A 13558-nucleotide genomic window follows, 5' to 3' on the forward strand; every position below is an offset into this window, starting at 1 on the left:
GAGACGGATGGCTCAGATGGCGCTGGGGAGACGGATGGCTCAGATGGCGCTGGGGAGACGGATGGCTCAGATGGCGCTGGGGAGACGGATGGCTCTGGCCGGATAAGGCGCACTGTAGACCTGGTGCGTGGTGCCGGAACTGGAGGCACCGGGCTAAGGACACGCACCTTCAGGCTAGTGCGGGGAACAACAACAGGGCACACTGGACTCTCAAGGCGTACTATAGGCCTGGTGCGTGGTACCGGCACTGGTGGCACCGGGCTGAGGGCACGCACATCAGGATTAGTACGGGGAGAAGAAACAGTGTGTACAGGGCTCTGGAGACGCACAGGTGGCTTAGTGCGTGGTGCCGGAACTGGAGGCACTGGGCTGGAGACACGCACCATAGGCAGAGTGCGTGGAGGAGGAACAGGGCTCTGAAAACGCACTGGAAGCCTGGTGCGTGGTGTAGGCACTGTAGGTACTAGGCTGGGGCGGGGAGGTGGCGCCGGAAATACCGGACCGTGCAGGCGTACTGGCTCTCTTGAGCATTGAGCCTGCCCAACCTTACCTGGTTGAATGGTCCCCGTCGCCCTGCCAGTGCGGGGAGGTGGAATCACCCGCACCGGGCTATGTAGGCGAACCGGGGAAACCATGCGTAAGGCAGGTGCCATGTATGCCGGCCCGAGGAGACGCACTGGAGACCAGACGCGTTGAGCCGGCCTCATGACACCTGGCTCAATGCCCAATCTAGCCCTACCAGTGCGGGGAGGTGGAATAACCCGCACCGGGCTATGAACACGTACAGGAGACACCGTGCGCTCTACTGCGTAACACGGTGTCCGCCCGTACTCCCGCTCTCCACGGTTAGCCTGGGAAGTGGGCGCAGGTCTCCTACCTGCCCTTGGCCCACTACCTCTTAGCCCCCCCCCAAGAAATTTTTGGGTAGTACTCACGGGCTTTTCAGGCTTCCAGCCACGTCTCCTTGCTGCCTCCTCATATCGCCGCCTCTCCGCTTTCGCTGCCTCCAGCTCCGCCCTGGGGCGGCGATACTCTCCTGGTTGAGCCCAAGGTCCTTTACCATCCAGCTCGTCCTCCCAAGTCCACGAGTCCTGGTTACTTTGCCACTGTTGTTGGTTCCGCTCACGCTGCTTGATCCATGGTTGGTGGGTAGTTCTGTCACGTTCGTCAACGGGACTGAGAGAGGACCAAGGCGCAGCGCGTGGAAAGTACATCATCTTTATTAGAGAAGAGAGAGAAAACACAAAAACGAACACTAAACACAAACTAACAAAAACAACAAACGACCGTGAAGCTAGATAACGTAAGTGCACATACAAGCAACAAACGTTCAACAAGACAACTACCCACAAAAGCCTACTGCCTATGGCTACCTTAAATATGGCTCCCAATCAGAGACAAATGAATGACAGCTGTCTCTGATTGAGACCCAATCTAGGCAGCCATAGACATAACTAGAAAACCTCACTCTTCTCTACCCCATACACCTACAACACCCATAGACAAAACAAAACACACACAACATACAATGCCCACCCCAACTCACGCCCTGACCAACTAAACATATAAAAATAACATAAAATAGGTCAGGAACGTGACAGTAATGCTACTGTAGTAATTGAGGGAGAGGAGTGGGACCAGGGATGCTTGCCCTGGACCAGTGTAGGTTATGCACACTTGCCAATAGCTATATCACCAGTATCTTTGTGTAGACCAATTCTGTTCTTTCTGAGCCCTAAAGGTCCAGACCTCTTGGTAGATGTCATCAAGCAAGCCTACAGGGATGCTACAGAGGGTTACTACTGTATGTGTCTCTGACATACATCCAGTGTCTCTTTCATGCCTTTGAACAATAAATAGCTAGCTGGGTTAGCACACAAATTAGCTAACATTATACTGTTAACTAGCAGGCATGAAATAGATTACAAAGTTAGTTTCAGTAACATAACGATGATGGCATGCATTTCTATCACAAGTTACTGGGCTGACAGTTGGCATGAAATGACTTGTCAGAAAAGGGCGATGTCTTCTCTATGAAATGAGTAAACAAACTAGGTACAACACCCTCTTGGCTAACGTTAGTCAGTATAAAAGACAGCTAACCAGCTAACTTAGCTAGCTAAAATACAATAGAAAGGTATGGGATGCTTGTTAGCACAACATGCTAGTGGACTTTCAATAGAGAAATACACATCCATAAATGCTATACGGTACTAGTTGTAAACTGTGATGGAACGCATAAATACATATCTAAAATCTGGAAATAAAATAGCTCACTTACAGATTGGTAACGTTAAAGGAGGAGGTCGATGTTTTTCGATGTTAAACTTACTTAAAGGAATCAATCAGTGCGCTTCTATATTTATATATACTGACACTAAAGCATGCAGAGAAGTATTCAGGTATTCTGTTACTGTTTGTTTGAACTTTAGAATGTGCAAAATGACAGCACAGTCTGTGGTTGTCTTTTGTAACTCAGAAAAGTTCCAAAACTTGTACTGACTGTAATAAACTCCAACTGAACTTAAAAACTTGAACAGTCTATCTCCTTTCCCAGTTTCATCAACAGTTCTGAATTCACGCTGTTCCAGATGCAAAGGGGGTTGTACCTAATAAAGTGACCACTAACCACTGTTTCTATAGACTTTCCAGAATGTGTTCTGGGAATACCCGGGGTATTAAACATTTGGCTGTAAGTGTTGGTGAGAAAAATGGAGGAAGAAATGAAAACTACTTTTTCCACATAGCATTACAACTACAAAGGTGACTGTAATATTTGTGTTGTGGAGAAATGACCAGGCAGGAGACGGGAGTACAGTTAGTTTTCGTTTAGTCAAAACCTCTCGTGCTCTACAGTTTTTCCGGGCACACTAGTGCGCATGTGCATTTCCTATTAGGTGTAGTAACGTAACACTGTCGTAATACATCACCGCTTAGTAACAGTATAGTAACTAATATAAACAGATGTAGATCCCAGATACTACACTCCTCCCCCATAGTTTTTAACTCCCAGAGAACAAGGTAAATATGTTAGGGAACTACTAATGCAATATCTGAACAATGCATTCTTAACATTTTTCAACTACTGGGTTGAAGCAGACTTTTCAGAGCCCAGCACAAATCCAGGGGATTATTCTGCCCCGAAGATGGAGTTTGTGTCCTAATAACTAACCCAGGTAATGTCCTTTTTCTTTCCTTTTATCTAGGACATATTAAAATGTTTGTTTGTTTTACTGTCTGTTACCTTAAACAGCTCAACTCACAGGTCAAGCTTTTGAGGTGCCCTTCGCTGTCGAATAGGATATCTCTGCTCCTCCTGGGCTTCCGGTGGTGGGCCAGGTTCGGGTGGAAGGTCAGGCTCTGTCTCTCCCGTACGTCCACAGTCAGGAGAATAGTCCTGGGGGTCGTTATTGTTCTCTCGGCGTGTCTCTGCTGTGGCGTTGGACCGTAGCAGATGATCCACATGAACGTTGACCTGGCGATGACCAATTTGGACTTGGTAAGTCAAAGGTCCTTTGCGTTGCAAGATCACACCTGAGTTCCACAGGCTCTTGGCTCTTGGGGTGTCTGAAATCACGTACCATCACCCTCTCTCCCTCTTTGAATTCTCTGACAGTCTTTGAGTGTCTGTCATGAGCTTTCTTCTGCTGTAGCTGGTGCTTTGCCACAGTGCTTGACAAGTCTGGTTTCAACAATGTCAGGCGGGTACGTGGTTGGCGTCTCAGAAACAGTTCAGCTGGTGTACATTCCGTTACTGTGTGTGGTGTGTCACGGTAAGTAAACAGGAACCGCGGAAGCCTTTGGTGGGTGGGCACAGACTGAACCTCGAGTCTAGTCCAGGCCTTCTTAAAGGTTTGCACGGCTCTCTCCGCTGCTCCGTTTGATGCCGGATGGTAAGGTGGTGACAGGATGTGCCTTACTCCATTGTTCTTGAGAAACATTTCAAAATCTTTTGACGTGAAAGGAGGGCCATTGTCCGATACGAGCTCCTTGACTAGTCCAAAGGATGCGAACAGGTGTCTGAGAAGATTGATGGTCTTCTCAGCTGTGGTCAGTTGAGTAGGGAACACTTCCATCCACTTGGAATGGACATCGACGACAACAAGGAAATGTTGCTTGTCAATCTCGGCGTAATCCACATGGATGCGTTCCCAAGGTGTCGCAGCCCAGGACCATGGATGAAGAGGTGCAGCAGCAGGCTTGTTGCGAACAGCTTCACAAGGTGAGCAGTGGCCTACATGCTGTTGAATGTCCTGATCCAGTCCAGGCCACCACAGATAACTGCGAGCGAGTGCTTTCATTCGAGTGATCCCTGGATGTCCCTCATGCAGGTCAGATAGCAGTCTCCTCTGGAATTTTTGAGGTACCACCACTCTTGATCCCCACAGAACACATCCTTGATCAGTGGACAACTGGTCTTTCTTGTCGATGAATGGACGAAGGTTATCGTCATTTACGAAGTTTGGCCAACCTCCTAATGTTAAGTCCAAGACTTTGGAAAGCACTGGATCTTTCCTTGTTTCCTCTGCTATGTCTGAAGCAGATATGGGCAGTTCGTCAATGAGAGAGATCTGGAAGACTGCTCTATCATCTTCACTGTCGGAGTCACTATTGCATGGTAGTCTTGATAGTGCATCTGCATTTGCGTGATCACTGGATCGTCTGTACTCAATCTCGTAGTCGTAGGCTAACAATATCAGAGCCCAACGTTGCATTCGAAGTGCAGCAAGGGTTGGTATAGCTGATTTTGGTCCAAGGATGGCCAACAGAGGCTTGTGATCTGTCAGCAGTTGGAACTTCCTTCCCTACAGGTATTTGTGAAACTTCTTCACTCCGAATATTATGCTCAGGGCTTCCTTCTCAATTTGAGCATAATTTTCTCACTTGGTGACAGAGTCCGTGATGCAAATGCAATAGGGTGTTCTTCACCTGACGATAGAACATGTGAGATGACGGCTCCTACTCCGTATGGAGATGCATCACACGCGAGTCTCAGCTTCATCTCTGTGTTGTAGTGGGCAAGCCACTTGCTCTTTAGCAGACGCTGTTTGCAAGTCTTGAATGCTTCTTCGCATTGTGGGGACCAATTCTACTTTGTATCGGCCTGCAGCAGTTGGTGAAGCGGATGCAACAATGTGGACAAGTTTGCCACAAACTTTCCGTAATAGTTCAGGAGCCCCAAAAATGACCTCAGCTCTGCACTACCAGGTGCTCTCCAATGGTTGGTGCTGACACGAGGATGTCGTCCATGAAGCACACAACGTTGTCTATACCGTCCAAGATCTGATCCATTGTGTGTTGGAATATCGCTGGAGCTGTCGAGATTCCGTAGGCCAAGCGATTGAATCTGAATAGCCCCTTGTGTGTATTGATGGTCAGATACTGTTCTGACTCCGGATCCAGCTTCAGTTGCTGATAAGCGAATGCCAGGTCCAGCTTACTGAAAACCTTCCCACCAGCTAGAGTGGCAAACAGATCTTCAGCGTTTGGTAGTGGATATTCCTCTGGTAGTATGCAGCGATTTACTGTGACCTTGTAGTCACCGCACATTCTGACGGTCTTGTCTTTCTTTGGGACTACAACAATCGGAGCGGCCCAGTCGCTCCTCGCTACTTTCGTGATTATGTTATTCTTCTGTAGGCGGTCCAGTTCCTTCTCTACTGCTTCCTTAAGAGCATAGGGAACTGGACGTGGTTTGTGAAAGATAGGCTTGGTTCCTTCTTGCACTCTGACTTTTGCTGTGAAGTCTTGTATTTCGCCGTAGCCATCTTTGAAAAGTTATTTGTGCTTCTCCAGCATGTTAGTGAGTGTAGCCTGACTCACTGGTTTGTCCTTTCTCAGACTGAAGATTTCTCCCCAGTTCAACTTGATCTTTTGTAGCCAGTTTCTGCCTAGCAAGGCTGATTTTTCTCCTTTAACAATGACAAGCGGTAGCGTCCACTCCTTCCCCTCATACCGGACTGGTACCTGGTTCTGCCCTAACTCAGGAATAGTGTCACCAGTGTATGAAGAAAGGCGGATGGACGCTGGCTGAAGAGGGCACTCTTTCAGTTTTTCTTTGTAGAGTCTCTCTGGAACCAGAGATACAGACGCTCCGGTGTCCAGCTGCATTTTTACCGGTTTTCCCGCTAACTCCATGTTGAGATAGATTCCATATTTTTGTTGTTGAGCTGTGTACACTGTGGACAGTTCCAATACTGTTTCAGTAGTACCTTCCTCTTCTTGTGCTGCGTCTGACACTTTGTGCACTCTTGCTGTGCGTTTTGAGGCTTTACACACTTTCTGTAAATGTCCAACCTTTCCACAATTGTGGCACTTTACATTTTGGAATCGGCATTCACTGTGCTGATGATTATCTCCCCCACATCTGTAGCAACTTGGCTTAGACCTTTGAGATGTGGGCTGCTTTGTTCTTGTGTAACCTTGAGGACGGGACTGAGAAAAGTGTGACTTTTGTGAGCCTTTTTCACCACGTGCATCACTGACCTTGTGAACACCTTTCTGACGTTCTGCATATCCCGATAGCTCAATAGTATCCCTGTGGGCAAGCTCGAGTCCAAGTGCGATATCACAGGCTTTCCGAAAGGTCAGGTCCTTCTCTGACAGAAGCCTTCTGTGATATGCTTCACCTGTGAGACCACATACAAACTTGTCTCGAAGAGCATCATCAAGAAATTGTGCAAACTCACATGTACTTGCCAGCCTTTTCAAAGCAAGGATGTAGTCAGCCACGGTTTCCCCTTGACTCTGGTGACGTTGGTCAAATCTGAAACGTTCTGCAATGAGAATTGGCTTAGGCTTGAAATGCCTTGAAAGAGTTTCAGTCAGTTCTGCATAGTTCAACTCCACTGCTTTTATTGGTTCAATGAGACCTTTCAGCAATCCATACTCAGTTGGACCCAAAACACTGAGAAATACGTCTGCTTTCTTTTCATCTTTGATTTCATTTGCAGCCAGCCAACGCTCAAAACGCTCCAAATAGGAATCAAAATCCTCTTTTGTAGCCTCAAACTCTGGTACTCGACCAATGGTTGCCATTTTCACAGTTAATTGTTCAGTTTCCTTATTCCTTGTATTCCTTAATTTTCCTCTAATTCTTCACTTCAGAAGTTTCTGCAATTACTTCGTTCACTGCACTCATTTGTAATAATGTACACACCGTGTTACGTTCCTTCTTCCTTTTTTTTTCTTTTTTCTTGACAATATTTCTCCACCGAGATCGCCTAATTTCAATGGGTTCAATGACATTTTTTTTTTTTTTTTTTACCACCAGAGGGCAGTGTCGCTATTCTGGACTCCAATAGTCTTGCTACTTGGCAGCTCCTGAACACTGTACCTGCTAGCAGTGCTTAGCCTTTTTTTACTGGCGAAATAAAATAAAAAATAACTGACGATTTACGTAATTATTTTGAGTTTCATTACTCACGCAACATTCTTCCCTTCAAGCAATGTCCGTTAAAGAAGTTTAATCACCTCGTCGCCACTGTAATATTTGTGTTGTGGAGAAATGACCAGGCAGGAGACGGGAGTACAGTTAGTTTTCGTTTAGTCAAAACCTCTCGTGCTCTACAGTTTTTCCGGGCACACTAGTGCGCATGTGCATTTCCTATTAGGTGTAGTAACGTAACACTGTCGTAATACATCACCGCTTAGTAACAGTATAGTAACTAATATAAACAGATGTAGATCCCAGATACTACAGTGACACTGGCAAGTTAGCTTCTTTTCATTGAAATAGCATGGCTGGTTAGCTAGCTAGCAATAGTCTTCTGTCTAGCCTGTAACTAATGGTTGTTACATTTCGGGAACAGAGCAGTAGTTCTTTGTACTTGTCATTTGGTTGAGACTAACATTATTTTAGAAAATAATTGTTTACTTTGTGTATATTTGTTGTATAATTGGTTGGCTTTGCTAGTTAGCAAGCTGAGATTGATTTGCTCAATTAGGCTAATTTAGCTATTAGCTAATGTTTTAGGAGAACAGGCTAGCTCCCTGCAGAATCTTCTAGACAATATAGAATGGGGAATAAGATCTGGCTGTTGCAGTGCCCAGACGAGGTGAGCTCAAACTGCTACAGAGATAAAAAGGTAAGATCTCTATCTTTAGTAGTTATATTTCAAGGTTGAACCAATGCAATAGGTATTTTATTGGCTTGCTAAATTAGCTGCTTTTCCTGAAAATGTCTATCTGATATAGCTACACTCTTAGAAAAAAAGGTGCTATCTAGAACTTAAAAAGTTATTCAGCTGTCCGCATATGATAACATTATGAAGAACCCATGTTGGTTCCAGGTAGAACCTTTGTTCGTTCCAAGTAGAACCATTTTGGGTTCCAAGTAGAACCATTTTGGGTTCCATGTACAACCCTTTCCACAGAGGGCTCTACATGGAACCCAAAATGGTTCTACCTCGAACCAAAAAGGGTTATACTATGGGGACAGCTGAAGAACCCTTTTGGAACCTTTTTTTCTAAGAGTGTATCTAGTTGTTGTTCTAATGCAATATCCATGTTACAGCCACAACATGATGATCATGTAGTTAAGCATCTGAAGACTAGTGAGGAGAAAAGCCTGCTTTGGATGAGCAAGGAAGAACAATAACAACTAGCTATATCAGATAAAAATGTTCAGGGGAACCAGGGAGAGAGCAAGCTAGTAGTAGTAACATTATTATTTGAAACCTCACATGCGCATGTATCTGTGATATATTTAAGCAATAAGGCACCTCAGGGGTTTGTGCTATATGGACAATATACCACTGCTCAGGGCTTTTCTTAGCACGATGCAACGCGGAGTTCCTGGATACAGCCCTTAGCCGTGGTATATTGGCCATATACCCCCAAGGTGCCTTATTGCTATTAAAAACAGGTTACCAATGTAATTACAACAGTAAACAAGTAATATTGACTCATACCCCTGGTATACGGTCTGATATACCATGGCTTGCTATTTTGCTATCTGTCTCATGTTGTACCGATTAGAGGTTGACCGATTATGATTTTTCAATGCCGATACCGATTATTGGAGGACAAAAAAAGCCGATACCAATTACTCGGCCGATTTATAAAAAAAATATATATTTTTAAATATATATATACAGTGGGGAGAACAAGTATTTGATACACTGACAATTTTGCAGGTTTTCCTACTTACAAAGCATGTAGAGGTCTGTAATTTTTATCATAGGTACACTTCAACTGTGAGAGACGGAATCTAAAACAAAAATCCAGAAAATCACATTGTATGATTTTTAAGTAATTAATTTGCATTTTATTGCATGACATAAGTATTTGATACATCAGAAAAGCAGAACTGAATATTTGGTACAGAAACCTTAGTTTGCAATTACAGAGATCATACGTTTCCTGTAGTTCTTGACCAGGTTTGCACACACTGCAGCAGGGATTTTGGCCCACTCCTCCATACAGACCTTCTCCAGATCCTTCAGGTTTCGGGGCTGTCGCTGGGCAATACGGACTTTCGGCTCCCTCCAAAGATTTTCTATTGGGTTCAGGTCTGGAGACTGGCTAGGCCACTCCAGGACCTTGAGATGCTTCTTACGGAGCCACTCCTTAGTTGCCCTGGCTGTGTGTTTCGGGTCGTTGTCATGCTGGAAGACCCAGCCACGACCCATCTTCAATGCTCTTACTGAGGGAAGGAGGTTGTTGGTCAAGATCTCGCGATACATGGCCCCATCCATCCTCCCCTCAATACGGTGCAGTCGTCCTGTCCCCTTTGCAGAAAAGCATCCCCAAAGAATGATGTTTCCACCTCCATGCTTCACGGTTGGGATGGTGTTCTTGGGGTTGTACTCATCCTTCTATTCCTCCAAACACGGCGAGTGGAGTTTAGAGCAAAAAGCTCTATTTTTGTCTCATCAGACCACATGACCTTCTCCCATTCCTCCTCTGGATCATCCAGATGGTCATTGGCAAACTTCAGACGGGCCTGGACATGCGCTGGCTTGAGCAGGGGGACCTTGCGTGCGCTGCAGGATTTTAATCCATGACGGCGTAGTGTGTTACTAATGGTTTTCTTTGAGACTGTGGTCCCAGCTCTCTTCAGGTCATTGACCAGGTCCTGCCGTGTAGTTCTGGGCTGATCCCTCACATTCCTCATGATCATTGATGCCCCACGAGGTGAGATCTTGCATGGAGCCCCAGACCGAGGGTGATTGACCGTCATCTTGAACTTCTTCCATTTTCTAATAATTGTGCCAACAGTTGTTGCCTTCTCACCAAGCTGCTTGGCTATTGTCCTGTAGCCCATCCCAGCCTTGTACAGGTCTACAATTTATCCCTGATGTCCTTACACAGCTCTCTGGTCTTGGCCATTGTGGAGAGGTTGGAGTCTGTTTGATTGAGTGTGTGGACAGGTGTCTTTTATACAGGTAACGAGTTCAAACAGGTGCAGTTCAAACAGGTGCAGTTAATACAGGTAATCAGTGGAGAACAGGAGGGCTTCTTAAAGAAAAACTAACAGGTCTGTGAGAGCCGGAATTCTTACTGGTTGGTAGGTGATCAAATACTTATGTCATGCAATAAAATGCAAATTAATTACTTAAAAATCATACAATGTGATTTTCTGGATTTTTGTTTTAGATTCCGTCTCTCACAGTTGAAGTGTACCTATGATAAAAATGACAGACCTCTACATGCTTTGTAAGTAGGAAAACCTGCAAAATCGGCAGTGTATCAAATACTTGTTCTCCCCACTGTATATCATACACACTCACACACATTTTTGTAATAATGACAATTGCAACAATACTGAATGAACAATGAACACTTTTATTTTAACTTAATATAATACATAAATACACACACACAGCTCTGAAGTGACAATGATACTGAAGAGTCTGCTTAGGAGATAAATACTCTCAACTGTTTGAATAAAAAGAGAGTTTAAGTTACCTGTGATGAATGTTGAAAACAAAAACTTTAATTTCTATATGCAGGAAATCCTATTTTAATAATGGGCATGGTAAGAATTGACAACCAAAGTGCGAGTCATAATTCCCATGACACCTTCTAGCAAAATCTGAAAAGCGGTTCCTTCATTTATTCCATAGGATATTTTTAGATTCACTTAAAATAAGGTCTGTGTTTCGTGTAGGCTTACATCACCGTGCCAATTTTATAACTGTGTAGATATTGTCACGTTCCTGACCTGTTTTCTGTTGTTTTGTATGTGTGTGATGGTCAGGGCGTGAGTTTTGGGTGGGCAGTCTATGTTTGCTGTTTCTATGTTGGTTTTGGGTTGCCTGGTATGGCTCTTAATTAGAGGCAGGTGTTTTGCGTTTTCCTCTAATTGAGAGTCATATTAAGGTAGGTTGTTCTCACTGTTTGTTTGTGGGTGATTGTCTCCTGTGTCAGTATGTTACGCCACACGGGACTGTTCCGGTTTTTGTTAGTTCGTTTGTTTTATGTAGTCTGTTTTCCTGGTTCATGCGTTCTTCACGTTGTATGTAAGTTCGTGTCCAGGTCTGTCTACATTCGTTTATTTGTTTTGTAATTATTCAAGTGTTTGTCGTGTTTTTCCGTTTTGTCTATTAAATCAATATGTATTCACAACCCGCTGCATTTTGGTCAAATCCCTGCTACTCCTCTTCGGATGAGGAGAAGGAGGAAGCCCGTTACAGATATCCATAGGAAAAGGTAACTCTGATCAATATTGGCTAAATATAAGCGAAGATAAAAAAAAATTGTAGAGTGGATTTATGAAAATATGTTGACAAACGTTACCTTATCCTAGTGAGATTTACACGGGTATCAAAACGTCGAGGCGGTTTAAGCCTGCACGAAACACAGACCTTATTTGAAGTAGATCAAGACATTCTCTATGTGTAACGGATGTGAAATGGCTAGTTAGTTAGCGGGTACGCGCTAACAGCGTTTCAATCAGTTACGTCACTTGCTCTGAAACCTAGAAGTAGTGTTGCCCCTTGCTCTGCAAGGGCCGCGGCCTTTGTGGAGCGATAGGTAACGATGCTTCGTGGACGACCGTTGTTGATGTGTGCAGAGGGTCCCTGGTTCGCGCCCGAGGTCGGGGCGAGGGGACGTACTAAAGTTAAACTGTTACATTGATGCTGTTGACCCGGATCACTGGTTGCTGCGGAAAAAGGAGGAGGTCGAAAGGGGGGTGAGTGTAACGGATGTGAAATGGCTAGTTAGTTAGCGGGTACGCGCTAACAGCGTTTCAATCAGTTACGTCACTTGCTCTGAAACCTAGAAGTAGTGTTGCCCCTTGCTCTGCAAGAGACGCGGCTTTTGTGGAGCGATGGGTAACGACGCTTCGTGGGTGACTGTTGTTGATGTGTGCAGAGGGTCCCTGGTTCGCGCCCGTGTCGGGGCGAGGGGACGGTTTAAAGTTATACTGTTACATATGGAAGACATGAACGGTAAAATAACGAAGGAACCCCTTTCAAATTCAGCCGCAAGTTATTACAGGAATTATAACGCGTCGACTATTTCTCTCTAAACCATATACCTTTGACTAATCCGGAAACTATCACCTCGAAAACAAAACGTTTATTCCGTTCCGTATTTTATCTAACGTGTGGCATCCATGAGTCTAAATATTCCTGTTACATTGCACAACCTTCAATGTTGTTATAATTACGTAAAATTCTGGCAAATTAGTTCGCAAAGAGCCAGGCGGCCCAAACTGTTGCATATACCCTGACTCTGCGTGCAATGAACGCAAGAGAAATGACACAATTTCACCTGGTTAATATTGCCTGCTAACCTGGATTTCTTTTAGCTAAATATGCAGGTTTAAAAATATATACTTGTGTATTGATTTTAAGAAAGGCATTGATGTTTATGGTTAAGTCATTGGAGCAATGACAGTCATTGATTGATTGTTTTTTATAAGATAAGTTTAATGCTAGCTAGCAACTTACCTTAGCTTACTGCATTCGCTAACAGGCAGGCTCCTCGTGGAGTGCAATGTAATCAGGTGTTAGAGCATTGGACTAGTTAACTGTAAGGTTGCAAGATTGGATCCCCCGAGCTGACAAGGTTAAAAATCTGTCGTTCTGCCCCGTTCCTAGGCCGTTATTGAAAATAAGAATGTGTTCTTAACTAACTTGCCTAGTTAAATAAAGATTAAATAAAGGTGTAAAAAAATATCTTTCCGATTGTTATGAAAACTTGAAATCGGCCCCGATTTAATCGGTCGACCTCTAGTACCGATCATCAACATGAACAAGACTGAATTCTGTTGAACTGTCAACTGGTCTAAATTCTTGTTAGGAAGATGTTGCTGCTCAAAATTACATGTTTATGACTGTTGATGTTCACAGGAATCTCCAAATGCCATGTTGAATGAGCACCAGGGATGAAGGAGGGGGAGGAAAACTGACTGCTTCTTTCTACCACACCTTCACCAAGTCATACAATGTTTGCTTCATGAACAATTGTTACATCTGAAATAAATACGGAATTATTTTAGTTTATTCTGTTTCTAATGTTTTTTATGCTGGATGTGAGTATTTTAGCAGGTCTATAGTATAATGTATTGTTTTGAAATGTTTATTAAATATTCAGTCAAAACTCA

General features: G+C 44.2%; 1 long non-coding RNA gene across 1 annotated transcript; it reads left to right on the forward strand.

The window, feature by feature from the left end:
* The first annotated feature begins 7174 nt into the window (after nt 1–7174).
* LOC139557604 (uncharacterized) lies at nt 7175–13558 on the forward strand. Its single transcript, XR_011671435.1, has 2 exons — nt 7175–8087; nt 13305–13558. It is a non-coding gene; the product is annotated as an uncharacterized lncRNA (long non-coding RNA).

The sequence above is a fragment of the Salvelinus alpinus genome, chromosome 28 (assembly GCF_045679555.1).
Source record: "Salvelinus alpinus chromosome 28, SLU_Salpinus.1, whole genome shotgun sequence".
In the NCBI taxonomy this organism is placed as follows: domain Eukaryota; kingdom Metazoa; phylum Chordata; class Actinopteri; order Salmoniformes; family Salmonidae; genus Salvelinus; species Salvelinus alpinus.